The 13672-nt window shown below is 47.7% G+C and overlaps 1 pseudogene; it reads right to left on the reverse strand.

Moving 5' to 3' along the window:
• Positions 1–8504: 8504 nt before the first annotated feature.
• Positions 8505–8968, reverse strand: LOC110330909 (annotated as a pseudogene).
• Between the last annotated feature and the right edge of the window lie 4704 nt (positions 8969–13672).

Below are 13672 nucleotides of genomic sequence, written 5' to 3' on the forward strand. Positions count from 1 at the left end.
TCTCTCTCTCTCTCTCTCTCTCTCTCTCTCTCTCTCTCTCTCTCTCTGTCTTTTCTTTTCCTCTTGTTTGGTGTGGAATCACTCAACAGATAAGATAGCTCATTACCAATTATTCTTCAGTGTCTGGAACCAAGAGATCAACACCAAGCTGTGGAGAGACCCTGAATTTTGAAAGTTAGGTCTAAGCTGTTGGGGAAGAAATCAGGCAGGGGAACAGTGAACCCCCAAATAGTCCCTGCCAGTCTCTGGTGATGAACCATGTGTGCTCTGGGTCACTTCTGGATCCCACTCAACTCTCACCAAACCTTCACCCAACACAATATTTCCAGAAGCTGTGTGAGAAATTGCAGTGAGTGTCAAAGGCTGGGTACAGTCTGTCTCCAGGGTCCCAGCCTCCTGGCTGTGCTGCCAGCCAAGGGACAGGAAGACAGATGAGAACAGCTACTTCTGTAGTGTCCAGAATATCTAAAGCCACCACAGACAGAGTAGATGAGTCTTGTCCTCTCAGATACGTCTATCGAAGTCCTAACTCCAAGCACTTCAGGATGAGAATGTCTAGAAATGGCTCAAGGAGGTGCTAAAGATAAAACGGGTTATGAGGATGGTTCCTAACTCAATGAGACTGCTCTAGCCAGAGACAGTGCGACACACATAAAGGAAAAACATCTGAGGACACAATGGAAGGGGGACACTTATGAGCCAAGGAGAGAGGCTGAAGAAGAAGCCAGTCTGCCAACACCTTCATCTTAGATTCCTGGCCCCAGAACTCCAAGCAAGCAGATTCATGTTGCTTAAATAAATTCCTGTTGTGCTGCTCACATGATAGGACCATAGCTCATGACCACAGTAACCGCACAGCGAATATGTGCAGAACATGAAGTCACAACCTAGGACCTCATGCCTCCTTCTGTGAAATGACCCAGGTATACCTACAAGAGGACAAAGCAGAACACTGGGGACATGGCTTAGTCAGTAAAGTACATGGGCTGCTGGCTTCCCAGCACTGGGGTAAAAAGCTGGGCATGGCGGCTCACTCTTGTAATCCCAGTGCACATGACGCAAGGGACATGAGGATCCCCTAGGCCACCGCACATCCTGCTCAGCCTGGTTGCTGAAGTCCAGACCAGTGAGACATCCTATCTCAAAAATAAGGTGTATGGCATTCTTGAGGAGTGACACTGAGATTGTCCTTTGGCCTCCGCACACATATACGCACACATGTATGTGCACCCCTGCATCCGTGTGCACTTGCCCACACGAATATACATATATACAGAAGTGGGGGGGGGGGCTGGAGCCGTGCTCCTTCCAAGCTGGTCATATCACAGGAGCCTTTGTGCTTTTTATGACGGATAGATTTCAAGATAAGTGACTTTAGAGATACAAGGTGGGGTGGGAAGCTCTCGGGACAGTCACAGCGAACAGAGAGTTGGAGAGACACTGGACGATCTTTCAGGAGTTTCTATTGCTGTGAAGAGACCACATGCCTGTGGCAACTCTTATAAAGGAATGTATTTAGTTGGGGCTAGCTTACAGTGTCAGAGGTTTCATCCATTACCGTGATGACAGACAGAAAGCATTGCAGTGTGCAGCCAGGCATGGTGCTGGAGAAGGAGTTGACAGTTCTCTGTCTTGATCCGCAGGCAGCAGAAAGAGATTGTGAGCCACACTGGGCACAGCTTGAGCATATGAGATCTCAAAGTCCGCCCCCATAGTGATACACTTCCTCCAACAGGCCACACCTACTCCACCAAGGCGACGCCTCCTAACAGTGTGACACTCCCTATGGGCCTGTGTGGGCCATTTTTATTCAAACCACCACAAAGGGCATTGGGGTAGAGTTGGGGTAAAATGGAGGTGAGCAGTAGAGGAAGGTAGGCTGAGGTAAGCCTGTGGAGGCCATCTAATCCCAGGCAAAGACCATGCTCTATAGGATGGAATCTTGGGAGAGGACCCCAAGTCTTAGATGAGGTCACAGATCCCTTCCCTGTGGAGATCAGTCTATGAAGATACAAAGCAGAGGGTCCAGTAGAGACACACTCAGATGCCTGCCTGTGGAAGCTGAGACATAGGACTGGTGGTGTTTTTGGCTACTGAACTTGTGGAAATCTACCTAGGGGCAGGTAGTTGAGGGTCTTTGCTCAACCTCATCACCATATTACAGAGTGATCACTGTAGGGTACGAGATAAATCAGGCCCCTCTGTGCCTCCGACATCAGCACTTCCTGACGTGCTTGTGTTAACAGCTCCAGGCTCTGACCTCAATCACAACTCAGACCGTGTCCCTGCTCCCTGCAGCTCCTCACTACCTTGGCTGACTTCTCTCAGAGGCCTAAAACCACCATGTTGAAGGGAAACAGTCTTGACCCCGTGACTGCCATTCCTGACACCCTTGCTCCCGTCTAGTCTACACACATACTATTGATATCCCCAGACGCTTGCTACGGAGTGAGCTGCGTGTATCTTTCCCTACAAATTAGAGGACCGTTGTCTGTTCATGGAGACACCTGAGCACCAGGAACAATGTATAGAAAGCTAAGTAGAATAGCTAAGTGGTGAATATATGAGATGCTTGTCACTGTCCAAGTGCTTTCTGGGCAGTTTCTCTGGGAGATGCTGCTGTTGGCCTACCCATGGCTCCATGGTTCTGCTATTTGTCTGTGTGGACAGGTACACAGATGAAAGCAGATACATTCCCACTCTCTAAATGTACTCATGGAGCAGCATTGGGGAGCTAATCCAGGAGTGGTATAAATCCAAGTGGGATGGGAGTTGGCGGAGAAACACCCCAGCCTTGCTTGGGAACATCAGCAATCATCCATTCACTAAAACCCCAGAACTGTCTATCTTCTTTTTCCTGTCCCACCACTATTTGAGGACCAACTTTTCAAACACATGCACCGGGGGAGGGGGCATTTCACATCCATACCATAGCATGCAGTGTTCCTTGGAGATAATAAAGGATGTCTGAGGATGCTCTCAGTATTCTGCACCTCTGAGCGAAACCATCCCTCCATCTCTGACAGACCATCGGAGCTCAGTGTTGACGCTTGCCGGGGCTCGAGGCATATCGGCTTCTTACAGCATATTACTCTGATCAAAAGCTATTATAGCTTCGGCTGTATGATTAATGTTTACAAAGAGGAGAAACAACTTACGCATTCATCAGGTGTATTGCTCCTGGAAGGGCTTTTGCTGCATGCACATGTGGGAACCAATGGCTTCATCTGACTCCCTCAGTCTATGCAGGGGGCATCTAAGCTGGGGATAGACCAGCAGGCTTTGCTGAGGTCAATCCACCAGGAAGGCCAGGGCCAGAACTTGGTCCTGCAGACTCTCATTTCCACACACTGCCCACTTTACAGGAGAAAGGTGTGACATACTTTGGGCACTTGGCTGTTGTTTCATCTAGAGAATATTTTTGACAGTGCTTCAGTTTTTTTGTGTGTGTGTGTTTGTTTTTTTGGTTTTTTTGTTGTTGTTTTTGTTTTTGTTTTTTTCTTAAAAAGCACAGTGAGTGAATTTTGCCTGCTAGGAAATAAATTGGCTGCAGTGGAAAAAAAAATGCTGAGCGTTTTCGGGACTGAATAAGTCTCTCTGTGGGAAACAGCTGCATGGTGTATGAAAGTCATGCCCAGGACACAGTCACTCCCTCCGGAAGCAATGTACTATAATTACACGCCTATCCTGGGCCCTGGTGTGTAGAAGGCTCTTGGATCCCAAGTTTCCCACGGGAGACAAGCCATGCCCCCCACCTCCGCTTCTCCTCCTTCTAAACCATTTACTGGGAGAATCAAGGTTCAAGTCTCCACTGTCCCTGGGACTGGGAGTTGTCCTTACAAGTTGTATTGCCCAGATGTTCCTACAGAGCTCTTCCAACTCTCACACTCTCAGATTGTACCCAGGTTGAAATCGAATGTTTCTGGACTGATTCTTTTTCCTTAACCACGGGGTGACAATAAAATGGCACCTTCCTCTCTGTGGGGGGCCAACTCCAAGCAAGCGGCTGAGAGATGAACACAGAGATGTCAAATAGACAAATGGAGTGAGGGCAGCCACAACAGGGGGCAGTCTGAGGTCTGTTTCCTTGTAGCCAAAGGTGATCCCTGGGCAGCCACCCTCATCTGAGGCACAGCAGGAAGAAGGGAAGGGATGGGCCTCACTCTGCCAAGCTTAGGGAAGGGTGAGGACAAGAGGGGAAGGAACGTGGGCTCCTTCAAAGCCTTGTTCCTTTTTAATGTGATGAGAGACTGCCTCGGGATGTTCTGACCTTTACCTTCTCGGTACCTTTAGCAGGATGTCTTGTTACCACTCTGGAGAAGGAAAGAAACACTCCAAAGAAACCAGGGATGTAAGCTATGGAAAGAATATTGGGTTAAATCAAAGTTTAAGTCTGGGTCTCAAGTGTGTGTGTGTGTGTGTGTGTGTGTGTGTGTGTGTGTGTGTGTAATAACTCAATAGTGTTAGTCAGACTTGCGCCAATGTGATAAAATATCCGAGCAAAACAAACTAGAGGAGAAATGATTTACTGGCTCCTGGTTTCAGAGATGTCAATCCCTCATGGTGGGAAGAGCAGCCCAGCAGCTGACATCACAGAGGCTAGGAAGAAAGGAGACAGGCCAGGACTCCGGACGGACACGTTCTGATCTTTGAGGACACACCTCCGTTGATCTTCTTCCCTCAACTGTACCTCACTTCCTAGCTTCCACTGCCGCCTGATAATGTGGCATTATGAGTCTATTAATGAATTCTTTCACAAGGCGTAGACACCCTTTCCCCAACCATCTCAATCACAAACACAGCGCATGCTCCAGGCATGTCTCCTTCCTCTGAACGTTGCCCTCAGAACCAAACCTTTAAGATTTGATGTGTTTGTGCTGGGGGTGGGGGCGGGGATGGGGGTGCATCTTTTATATCTAAAGCCTAATGGTTACTTTTATAATTCCCCTCTCAGACTGGACTTTGGAGTCAAAGGTAGTTTAAGGGAATGTCCTCAGCGGCTGAGGAAAGAAGTCTTTTAGGGTTGTATCTGAGTTGTGGAAACTGTCGTTTAGAGCAAGCACATTTGGGTACACTGCACTCTCTGGCTGCCAAAAAAGCAGCCACAGGGATCCTGCCTGACAGACGTGGAAGGAATAGACAAGCTAGACAATGTCATTTCACAGCTCCCAGAGAAATAATTGATTTAGACAGTGATCATCAGTGGACGAACACATTAGATGAAAGGTTGATGAGCAACTTGACCATGGAGGGATCAGGCTGTCACTACCTGCAATGGTAATCAATCTTAATGTCATTGAAAGTAGGACGTTGTGTCTCTCCTGATGTAAATGCAATAAGCAGCCTGCCTGCTAACCACACAGGATCCCTGCCAAAAAATACCATCCAAGACCCAGAGTTCACTTCCATTCTCAGGGAATAATGTAGGGGCTAGGAACGAGGGTACCGACTCTCATGTCACAGAAAAACAAATACACAGCCTGGTGGATTTAAAGAACAACTGTCAATTTACACAAGTTAGTGATGGACACTAAAGATGGCCATGCTGTGTTTCTGATTAAGATGGCTGGGGGGAAGGGTGTCTGTGCATGCAGAAGGACCTGAGTTTGGATCCTCAGAATCTGCAGGCAAGCTAGTCATGGCTGCATGTACTTAGCAGTGAGGGCTAGGGTGGAGACAAGAGGAGCACTGTGGTTTGTTGAACAGCTGGCTTATCCAGAAAAAGGCAAGTGCTAGGTTCAGTGAGAGACTGTCTCAAGATGCAAAGTGATCGAGCAGGACTCTCAATATCGTTCTCTGCATACTCCAGCAGGCATCCTCAGACAAGCACGTATAACACACCTTTGTATGCACACTCACATGTTCACACACACACACACACACACACACACAGAGACTACAATATGAAGGGATATCACTAACAAGTGTGTGTCTGATCTTTGTGAACAAAGCAATTGTAAATAGAATTTTAAGACTGGGGGGAATTTGCTTATGGACCACACATTAGACAATGTCAAGGATTCTCTTTAATGTTGTTAGATACAATCACGTCTTTATGGTTCGGTGAAAATAGTGTTGATGTGCTTTAGAGCTGCATAGTGGAGTTTGCCTTAAGAGAGATCAACCAAGAACAAAGCCAAGGTTTTTTTTGTTTATTTTTAACTTTTATTGATTCTTTGTGAATTTCACATCATGCACCCCAATCCCACTCATCTCCCTGTCCCTTTGTATCTGCCCTTGCAACCTCCCCCAAAGTAAAATAAGATTGAATAAAGACATCTTGTCATAGAAGCTGTAACATGTCACAGTGTGTCCCGCAGTATACCCTACACATCTTTGGTTGCCAGTGTTCATTGCAATGACTTGTTGGTCTGTTTCAAGGCTTCTGGCTTCTGCTACACTATCAACACTTGATCTTCCTGGTGACTCATCTCTGTTGGCGCACTGTGTCATGGAGATCTTGCAGCTTTGGATCTGCAGGACTGGCCCTTTCTTTTCACATGTTCCAGTAGATCCTAGATGGAGTAGATGTTGGGATGGGCCAACTCAAGAGAGCGAGCTGAGCTGGTCCGCCCAACAGCTTTCCCAACCCACACTCTCAGTGCAAGCTCTCCAGCACTGCCCAGGCTGTAAGACCTGACCCTCGGACAGTGGTACTTACTTCAAGATGCCCCTGAGTGAGCCACCAAGATGCAGACTGATGTAAAGCAAGAGGTTTATTTTCCGGCGCATCAGGGTCAACCCTCAATCAGTCCCTCGAGGTGAGTGATGAGAAGGCGACCCCGAATGGCTATTACAAGCAGTTTTTATACTTTGTAGGGGCACAGGTTACACCAGCAAGATTACAGTTCAAACTTACTGGCTAAGCATATTGACCTTTAACTCTATTGGCTAGCAAGCATGACACACATTTGAACTCTACCTGGGACTTTCCAGGGGGTCAGGAGACTATTAGTACATTCTGAGAATCTTTTACTCAGATTCAGGGTGGAGAATGGAACTTGGTCTAGCCTTGGCTCCAGACGGGAGGGGGGAGCTGTAGAGGAGGGTGTGGGACTGGAAAAAGCCGGTAGGGTCCCTCAAGGCTACTTCATCCTGTGCCACAGTCCCTCCTGAATGCTACAGCCAGTGAGGGGCAGAGCCACCTCTCTCACTTGCGGAGGGGTGACGGGATGAGGGGAGGGTATCTCTCCTGTGCCCAAGCCACCCCATGGCAGACTAAGAGCTGGGCCAGCTCTACCACACTCCAGCGGCAGTTCAGGTCAGAGACCTCTGCATGGCATTTGGTAGTAACACAGGCCCGGGACACCAACATGGACCCTGGCTGCAGAATCTTCATTATATGCTTGGGCATGTGTACCTAGCTCCATTCACTTACCTGCTTATTTCTAATTGTTTAAAATGTTTTAAAACAAGTAGTGAGAGGGTGTCAGGATGATAGTCTATTTTCTATTGCTATAACTGATCGCTCCCGGCAGGTTATTCATGAAGAATTGAGCTTTGTCTGGTCACGGTAGCTCAAGCCTATAACCTTAGCTCTTGGGAAGCTGAGGCAGGAAGGGTGCTTTGAGTTCAGGCCCACCTGAACTACACAGTAGAATCCTGACTTGCCACCTTGAACCCCACACACAAAAAAAGTGGGGTGTGTGGGGGATGGGGTGGGGATAAAGGTCTTAGTTTAGCTCCCAGTTCTGAAATCCTAGTCTCAGGGAAGCATCTGGAATGTGTCGGCTTGTGGTACGATAACATGTCAGAGCGCGTCCGACAGTGAGTGACAAGCAAGGGACAGGCACCCGTGTCTGTGCGAAGCCAAGAATGCTACCATGGAGGCTTCACCTTCAGGAGCTTATCTAATCTTTATCATTTCTCTCAAAAGTCCTGCTCACAAATATATGAACGTGAGAACACATGAGTTTCTTTTTCTTTTCTTTCTTTCTTTCTTTCTTTCTTTCTTTCTTTCTTTCTTTCTTTCTTTCTTTTTTTTTTTTTGAATAAACTTTTTTTATCCGAGGGGTGACAAGCAAAACCAAAAGGAGCAAACATGTAAAAACCCAGGGTGCTAGAAATACAAACTCAATTCAGACTCAAGCTCATCTAGACCCTGGTCATAATCCCCAGTGAGGTGCCTATGGTCACCAAGTCAGGGAAGGGGACAGGAGTGAATCGGAGGCCAAGAGAAAGGGGGGGGATCTCTGAGATCTCCCGGTGTTCACCCCTACAGTGGTGTCTCCATCTTCCCAATGACTGAAGATCTGCCAGGCTCCGCCCTCTTGGCCCCACCCTCACCCTAGCCAGAGCGTGAAGGCCTATGACAATCAGTTCTCCCTTCCCATGCTTAGTCCTCACTTGCTCCGGCCTCTAGCCTTATTCTTTCCCTCCACATTCTTCTCCGTGATTAGTAGCAGGTTAGGTACTGTAGAAAGCCACAGTGAGGCTGGGGGCCAGAAGAGGTGAGGTGGAGACGGGGTGAAGACAAGGGAAGAGCTGTCCTAGGGCCCCTCTCTTCATGGGGTCCCAAACTGTACAACAAGCTCTTCTTTTGCGTCCATGTGGATCTGAGAAAGTGCACTATAGGCACACGCAACTATCCTGGAGACCTGCTGCAAGTCAGAAAATGGGATAGGCTCGCTGGCCAGCACTTGGTGGGGCTGGCTGGTGAGAGATGGCAGTGGTGGCAGCTTCTTCCAATGGGTCAGACTGCTGCTAAGCACAGTCAAGCGGGTACTGTACTGCCTTGCCCGGTCCATGTATTCATGCTGTTCCATGCCCTGGGAGTCTGCGGCAGACACATCAATGATGTTGCTAGCTGTCTTGGCAGGGCCTGCTCATCTGTGCGAGCTGAAGGTAGGCTATGGTAGTTGGGCTCGGCTCCATTGAGGGCTTTGGTAGGGGTGCTACTGGGGTCCAGCAGCAACTTCCTCTCTTCCCGATCCTGGTCCTCATTTTCGCTGCTATAGCAGCTCCCCATGGCTGGGTCGGGCCGGGTGCTCAGGCAGCGCTGAAGAGGGACGGCGTCCATCAGGAGCCTCAACACATGAGTTTCTAGGGAGAGACCCAACCCACAGTAGAAATGGAGTAAGGGATTTCTCTTTGACTACTTATTTCACATAACACATGTTTTCCAGGTCCATCCACGTTGTTTCATGCGCTAGAATGTCCTTCCCATTTAAGGCTAAATAATATTCCCTTGCGTGTCTAGCATATGCCACATTTTGCATGTTTCAGTAATCTATCGGGGACCCTGCACTTCTCTTCAGCTATGAGGAATGAGACTGCTATAACTGTGGGTATGCAACTGTCTCATTAGAACCTCTCCTTCAGTCTGGAGTGCTTGCCTGGCGTGCATGAAGCCCTTGATTTGACCCCAGTACCCCATAAACTGGGCATGCTGGTACATACCTGTAGTCCCCCGCATTTGAAAGGTGAAGGTAAGAGGGTGAGAGTTCATCCTTGGGTACGTAGCAAGCTTAAGGCCAGCCTGGGCAAATGAGACCCCAGAAAAAAAGGAGAAGGGAAGGAAAAAAAAAAACCCCTTCTTTCATATATACCCACAAATGGAGTTGATGTATTAATGGTGATTCTATGCTTAACGTGTCGACAAAGCACATTGTACAATCCTATTTCGGGGACCTTTCAAGTTCTCGACATGCTTGCTGGCTAGAGTTTCCTTTTTACTGTTTGATGGCAGCCATCCCTCTGAGGGCAAGGATGCTTTGGTCTGCCTTTCTCTGAGGTGTGCCATCTCTTCTTGGCCCGCCCCAATGTCTCCAGTCCTGCTCTGCCCTCAGGAGTACGGAAACATCTGAAGGCTTCTGTGTTGTTCACGTGAACAGAGATGTTGGTAACCGACGTCTCTTTACATATCGCAGAGGCCGAGGCCTTCCCTAGCCGACGACTTGTTGTGAAGCTTCCAGTTCCACACAGTCTGTTTCTGGAGGTGAAGCTGGACGTTTGGCAGTCTAAGGAATCGATCCCTTAGGGCTCGATTGGGCTCCTCCTCCATAATGAATCGATCCCTTAGGGCTCGATTGGGCTCCTCCTCCAGGATGCAGTCAGAGCAGGCTTTCTTTTTACTTAGGGAGCATTTGTGGAGCATTAAGGGGCTACGTTTTGGTTGTGAGCCTAACCTTTAACAGCTGAGCCATCTCTCCAGCCCAAGAGGTGACTTTTTATAGGGCTGAATTCAGTCATTTTCCAGAGCGATCGAGTCACCACAGACAGTGTTCTCTAAATCTTCCCACCTTGTAGGACTATATCATTAAGTAAAGGGCCGTGAGGACGTACAGCGGAGTCACTCCTGTAAGGGGAGCAGCATTGTTCTTAAGACAAGAACCTGTTTGGAGGCTCCTAGCATGGACAAAGAGGACGGTGGAAAGGGAGCACTGCTGTGAGAGGCAAAATAGATGAGCGATGGCAGAGAGAGGCAGTTACCATGGCGATGAAGGATGCTTCATTTCTTGGGATTGTCAGTAAAATATCACAGACTTAGCTGCTTAAAACAACACACGTTTTACTATTTCATGGTTGTGGAGACTAGACAATGAAAACCAATGTGTGAGCAGGGTTGGTTCCTTGTGAAGGTTGCAATACTGTTCCACACCCCACCCCCCAGCTTTAGAAATCCTTAACTTACCTTGGTTTCTAGATTCCTCACTCCAAAGGCTGCTTTAATCTTCATGCGGAGTTATTCTTGTGTGTGTTGGTCTCGGTGCCCACATTTTCCCCTTATGAGGACACCATTTACATTGGATGGGTAGGCCCTCCCTCTTCCAATCTGCCCCTCTCTGAATTCATGATATTAGTTATCACCCTACTTCTAAGTGAGATGCATTCTGAAGTCCTCCATGTTGGCGTTTTAACATATTTGGGGGGAAACCCATTTCAACCTTAATGAAAGGCAGTATGATGCTAAACTGGGGACCTAAGCATATGATTTAATCATAAGACAGCAAAGGCCCTATATTAGAAAAAGGGCCCAGGTGTGGGGGGTGCCTCTAGGTGTCACAGCAGACAGGGTAATGAACCGCACAGAGATGAGAATGAAAACTTGGTTCAATTTGACTTCGTTAAACTGGATCAGACTTTGGGGTTCTGATGCCAGGTGGTTTATTGCCAGCATATTTAAACACAGGACTATTGGGGGGGGCGGGGCGGTGAGGAGGTTTCCTTGTATAGTGCAATCCTCAGTGTACAAGGCATCCTAATTACACTGAAACTCAACTCAAAGTACAAGTGTTTTCTCCCAAGATGGGTTCTAGAGATACGGTACCTGTATTAGCTTAAGGGCCTAGGGAAGGATCTAGTGTGGTCTCAGTCATGCAGATATCATAGAGGTCATTTGGGCGATTTGCCGCCTTTAGTCCTGGTTGTGGGAGCCCCTGGCTATACAGATAACACAAGGGTCATTTAGATCACTAGCCATCTCCTGTCCCGGTTGTGGAAGCGTGCCACGTCCTGGTTTAACAGATAATCAAGCTGCATATCATCAGGCTGTTAATTGCCGTGAATTCCCAGCTTCCTGGATGGAAGAACAGGTTTTATATCCTTTCCTTTGAGAGGACAAAATACTTAACATTCCTGAGTTCCCTGGAGATCTGTGGGTACAAGGACCTTTGTGCTCCCAGCACCTAGGGATTCATAGCTGCAGATTTCTAGGCCTCAAAGGTTAAGCACCTAGGAGAAAATTAAATCTATAAACCTGGGAGATTAAAGCCAAAACACACACAGCATCATGATTAGGGCTCCCAGATCGAATATTAACGAGGGCCTGTTCCCTGACCAGAGGGGCTGGGATGAGGCAAAAGAGGAAGGATAGAAAAAGCCAGCTCTGGAACTTGGCTTTCTGTGCTCAAATCCAAACAAGCACTATCCTGTACAGCTGTGTAATCTTAGGCAAATTAATTTACTTCTTGATTTCCTCATTTTTCTATCTGAAAGTCGGATCTATCTCAAAAATTGTGATCATGAGATTAAAATTGCCAGTAGCCTGAGTTTAAGGCGGGGCCAGTCTTGGGTCTCTGTATCGGGAAGCCTAGCAGCTGTCATTATTGGGATAGAGATGGCGTCTAGTTCTGCTGCAATGATTCTTTCCAAGTAGAAGGATGCTTCTTTTCAAATGTGAGGCGGGAGGCTGTGAAGGCACTGTTTTCTAAGGCTCAGGCTGAACTGCTGGAACCGAGAGAGGGTCATAAGGCAGCGAGGTTGTTTGTTTGTTTGTTTGTTTCAAGAGCAGAAAGCTAGGAAGGGCCAGGGAGGAAACAAAGAGTGGGGTCTGGGGAGACCCCTGGGAAGAGAGGCCTGGGGTCTGGTAACTACAAAGACAGAAAGTAACTGACTAGTGGACTACCAGAGACAACCGTGCAATGATTTCCCAGTGGCCATGTTCCTCTGGAACAATGAATTTAGAGAGAGGTTAAAGAGCATAGGAATCCAGTTGATTCCAGGACAGAAAACAGAGGATAGATCTAATTGAAACAGGAAATTTATATTACTCTCCCTCAATCAATCTGATTGTGTTGTTGTTGTTGTTATTGTTGCTATATAAAAGAACTTGAAGCAAAGTTCTTTTAATAATATTTTTGTTTGTTTGTTTGTTTTGCAAACTCATAGTTTTGGAGTCTGGAAGTCTAAGATGGGACTCCCTGATTAGTTCGTCACGCAGTGAGAGCGCCCAGTGGAGGCACCGTACCTGGGCAGATGGCACCACAATGGGAACTTGGGTAAGAGGGATTGTGTGGCAAGACAGGAAGCCAGGAAGCTTCTGGGTAGCATCTTTGTATCAACTCACTCTTGAGAACACTGACCAGGTTTCACAAGACCTCGCTAAGTCCTTCCAAGGGCAACAGAGGTTTCCTTCTCACTTACATTAAATATGAGAGCAAAGCGTCCCTCCTCCAGCTTGAAGTTATGCTACCTTGGGGCTGTGGTCTCCAAGGTCACTGTGGGAAAGAATCATGGATAAGGGCTGAGAGACCCCTATGACCCAGCGGCCTTGTACTCAGCCCCACTTCTTAGAGACTCTCCATTTTGCTTTACCGCCAGTATCTTGCAGGCCTCGATGGCTGGCATATGAGACCCAGCACCCACCCTTCAAATGCTGCTCTTCTGGAGAACCCAGGGTAATGTCATACACAGAAACAGTGCATGTTCCTTGAACCACAGCCCCTGGAAAGGGGAGCATAGCTAACAGTGGCTGAACACTTAGAGCACTGGGTTGTTCGCAGTTGGATGAGGGGTGTGTCCCTCATTAAGATTAATGTCACAAATGGCATGTGACACAGGTTGGAGCAGTTCAGAGCCAGAATGAGGACAGGCAAGTGATCCTATGGAGAAGGATACTTGCTGCTATCAATGCAGAAACACATCTCTGGTCTCAAGATAAGAGCTTATTCTGAGGCCAAATCTGGGCAAATGTGGCCTGAAACACAGACTTGGGTTTCCCCAAAGTCCATGGTCTGAGGGTTAACAGTTTGTTGACTTTTTTTTATTATTGTTATTATTATTTTCTTTATTTACATTTCAAATGCTATCCCGAAAGTTTCCTATACCCTTCCCTCCACCTCTGCTCCCCTACCCATCCACTCCCACTACTTGGCCCAGGCCTTGCCTTGTGCTGGGTCATATAAAGTTTGCAAGACCAAGGGGCCTCTATTCCCAATGATGGCCGATTGGG

The sequence above is a fragment of the Mus pahari genome, chromosome 13 (assembly GCF_900095145.1).
Source record: "Mus pahari chromosome 13, PAHARI_EIJ_v1.1, whole genome shotgun sequence".
NCBI lineage: Eukaryota > Metazoa > Chordata > Mammalia > Rodentia > Muridae > Mus > Mus pahari.